Genomic DNA, 4,417 nt, shown 5'->3' with positions numbered 1-4,417 from the left:
CACCCTTGCAATTTTCCCACCCTCTTGCTTAAAACCTCCTCACATACTTTCCTTACTCTTGAGTTTCTTTAATCTTTTTGACCCGTCATGCTCCTGTATGGAGCAACAGCAATTCTTTAAAATTTTTCCTTTTTATTTTATAATCTTGTGCTTCACCTTGAAGATGCAGGCAGACTCCTCAGTGAGGGGCTGACAGAGTCCCCCATTTAATTAGCACGAGACCCAAATCCTCACTGACCTGTAGGTCTTTTCCTTTCCCCTTCCTGTCCTCAACTTTCAGTTCTGCATTTTACCGCTCATTGCAAATACTCCAGATAAAAAGCCTTTGTAGTGCTAGAGTATTCCCTTCATCAGCCAGCACTAAGCTGACAAGCTATCACCTGCATATTTTATATATATGTAATTTTTTTAAGAGGAGCTGATTAATTATCAATTCATCAGAGAGCGCTAATAAATGGAAACTGGATACTGATGAATTAAGCTATTAAAATATTCAGCTATATAAATAAAGGCAAAAACACAGATAAAGCCATTGAAATTAACACTCTTGTGGGGGGAATAATCATGTAGATATCATGAGGTTTTCCCTGTCACATTCCTAGCTCTGGGGGAAAAAAATAATAATAATAAAAAAATATTCTTTTTTCTTAACAACAACAAAAAAAAGGAGTGAATGAATGAAAGGAAAAGGCAGGCTGAACTGTAACTTACCCTTACAAGATCACAAAGAAAAAATTAAGCTGAAACAAGCGAACTGCTGGACCATTTACTGCGAGTAATCCAATTGCAAAAAACCCTATTCCCCATAGAGGATTTTCACTAAAATCCTACAACAGGGACATTTAACCAGATTAGGTACCAGCAAAGATAAAGAGGCTGGTATTAGATGATGAATGGATTAGAGTCAGGTTTCATTTTAGAATGTGTCTTCATTTCCTTTTATTACTTTAAGTAAGGAACAACTTGCATTAACATCAAGCAAAAGGAATCACATTAAAATAAAGCAGTGATACCACGGTGGCCCCCGATAGCGCCGCTGCTGTTCAGGGTCTGCCAGCGCTCTCCTGCTCGAGGATGGCTCCAACCTCACCGCCCGCTCCCCAGCACCCCCAAAACACACCCGTCCTCGCCATGCCACTTTACACAAGTTATTATCTGATCTCGGTTCTAACGCTCCAAGCTTCCTTAAAAGCATTTCAAAAATAATTCAATTATTCTTTGGGAATGAATTTCTAGACTGGGGGGAAGGAAGAGGGAAGACAGACTGAGAGCTAGGAGGAAAAGAAACGTCAGTTTTCCCCGAATAAACAAGAAGTCCCTCCATTGTGCGTTGGTCAAGCTAAGCTTCACCTTTGGCTCTTGCAGCCTCCCTGACCCCGGGAGGCTCCGCAACCCCAGCTCCAGCCCCAGCCGTACGTAGCTACTTGACTCACTCCTTTGATAACCTGCAGAAAGAAGTGTGCATCCAAGAGGAGCAAGCCAAAGAGCAGTGCCTATGCTTCCCACGACTTTTACCGTGTTTATCTCTTTTTGCAGCCCTTCACTGAATGATTCCCCTCTAACATCACGCACGTGGCAGAGGAGAGTCCCACGTCAAGCACCCCCAACGCAGGATGAGCGCAGTTGCGACAGCCAACGCTATCAATTACAGCACGTTGTGTTGGTGGGGTTGTAGGTCAGATCTTCTGCCAGCTGTACAACCAAGGACAACTTTTGGCTGCCACAGATCCCTAACGGTTTCACATCACAGGAGCTATGGGGATTTAGCCCCTTCATTCAAAAAGCCAAAGGAGATGCTCTAACCCAAAATCTGTTCTCTTCCAAGTGAACCAACCCAAGCAGTCCAAAAGTAACTGAAAGGTTTGGCAAGTGCTTCACGTAACAAATCATATTATGCACCATGCAAACTAGCAGGCACCTACTCAACAACACATGACAATATATGCCAAATGACCAGTTGATCTGGTTCACAAAAAACAATCATCCCCAATAAGAAGGATTTTTGCTGGCCAAGAATTGTGTGAAGTCTTGTTGTTAGGTGACCCACAGTGTGTCTGGCAGCTGCCGTAGCTCTGTGCTCTCGCAACTCTATCTTCGTATCATTGCAAAAAACCCTCACCCAGATCCCAACAGACATTGAGGGCTGTCTTCCACCGAGAGCTTATTTTCATAGAAACTGGAACCGGTTAGTTAAAAAAATAAGTAAGTGACAGAATAACATTAAAGAGTCAGACTTAAGCCAACAAACAAGAAGCAACACATGAGAGGAAAGCTGGACTTAGGTGCCTGTATCACCAAAGCCAGATATACCATAGAGGGTTACATGTAAACTGTCAGAAACTACCACTCACTGCTTTGATATATCAAGACCTGCTGCAGTATCTCCACAAAATGGCACGAGTGCTAAATTATTATGTATTTTACTTAACACCTTTCAGAGAAAAATAAAAAGCAAAAGCAAAAAAAAAAATTTAAAAAATCAACAACCAAGAGTTTGAACCTTAGTCTGCAAACTTTTCCCCAAGGAAGTTATTTTTATGTGGGCAACTGCCCTGCACTCAGACAATTCATATAAAGGTACTGGACGTAAGGGTAGGATACTTTCTTGCCACTCTGATGATGCTGAGGCAGAGGTGTGGGGAGAATGTACCACGGGAACAGGGAAAACTGTCATCTACGTGCTCAAAAACATGCTCTCCGGGACAGAGAATTGTGATCCACTGCCCCTGCAAATCAGTCTGCAGCTGTACCGCTACCCCAGGCTAGGTTTGTATTCTGTTTTGCACTGTTTATCACATACTGGGAAAATGGACCGTAACTCCGCTCAGAATAGTACACACAGTTCGCAAGCCAAGCTAATAATTCATAATATGTTAAATAAGCTGCTCTTTAAAAGCAGCATTCCTGAAGTTAACTAAGCTTCCTTGGAAAAGAGAAAAAGAAAGGACTAGTTGGGAAAGAGCAGGATTAATCCCGCACATGCATCTTCCTTTGAAGTCAATGGGAACTCTGCCTGAGTAACAAGTGTGGTCCTAACCCCATCCACTGGCAATGAAAGGTAAACCACAGAAACCATCAATAGGAAACACCTATTAGATGACCTTAGCCATGCCCCTGCAAAATGCCCTTCTCCAATATACATTTGCCAGTACTCTATCAAGGGTAGTTTTAAGCTAAAAGCCATTGTGAGATGCACCAATTTCTCTGGCAACTTGAAGAACTCCGTTTATGGTTGTCAGGCACGGAAAGGGGAGCTGCACTGGTACGCACAGATTAGCATCAGGGCATGTGGTAATAGGACGGGAACAAGTGGAGATTTCTAGAGAGAAATCCGAGCATCTACAAAGTACCAAGTCATCTGCTGATAAATCACTCCTCTCCACTGAAAGCTGGGGTCTCATATGCTGGGTTAGAGGGCATGGTAAAGAATTGCAAAAAACCAACAGAAGTTTGCTTTTCTTGATAACCCCTGCCTGAAGCAAACCAGAGAAAATTGTCCCCATAGGGACTCAACTACTAAATCTCTCTATATGAATTTGAAATGCTTCTGGGAGTGCTTAAACACGGATAACTTTAAACAATAATGGAGCTCTGGAATGAAAAAAAAAAAACACCACAACCTACAACAAATTTTGGACTGATACATGTTTGAGAGGGATACTGAGATCCATTTAGCCTAAGCTCTGATAGGTGCCTTTAGGGAACAAAAAAAACTATCTGAACTTCAGATTTAAACTGCAGGGGATTGTGTGTATAAATTGCTGTGTATTAGTCTTTGTTGCATGGTAAGGACATTTCATTAACAGGATGAAAGATACTTCTATGCATATACAGCTCAATTTAATACACCCCACTGATGAATACTCCCCATTTATTGAAGAAGTTAATACATGCTGTATAAATCAATAGTTCCTAAGTCTCTGAAAGCAACATAAGACTTGCACGAGATGAAACATGGCATTGTCGAGCACACAAAGAGAAACCAACCTTTAAATAGGAAGAATTTGTTAACTACAATTTCTGTTTGCAAATTCACAGCTTGTTTGGCTTTGGTAATAAAAACATGGGATCAACTCAAAGTTAAAGAAAAACATGCCAGAGAGTCCAGAGGATCTGTCCTCACCGGGATAACATGGGTTTAGTAAAAGCAGGTCTGCAAAAAAAGCCACCCAGGCTGAAAACAAGCCATCATGCCATTGCGGCATCACAGCGGCCAAAGCCTTCGGCCTCAGACGAACGGCCGGCAGGAGACTCTGCCCCGACACATCCCTGGTTGAGCAGCAAAGGGCAGGGCAGGGGGGATGGATGCTCTTGCCCCAGCACAGCCTGGAACTCTGGCTGCCGCTGGCACAGCTCCCGCGGCCGCAGCCAGGGACAGACCCCCTTCCCCGACCCGAAAGACCTTTTAGTGTACTTA

Source organism: Cariama cristata, unplaced genomic scaffold, assembly GCF_000690535.1.
Source record: "Cariama cristata isolate BGI_N322 unplaced genomic scaffold, ASM69053v1 scaffold16543, whole genome shotgun sequence".
Classification (NCBI taxonomy): domain Eukaryota; kingdom Metazoa; phylum Chordata; class Aves; order Cariamiformes; family Cariamidae; genus Cariama; species Cariama cristata.
The sequence above is the reverse complement of the archived record's forward strand: the minus strand, read 5'-3'. Positions refer to the sequence as shown.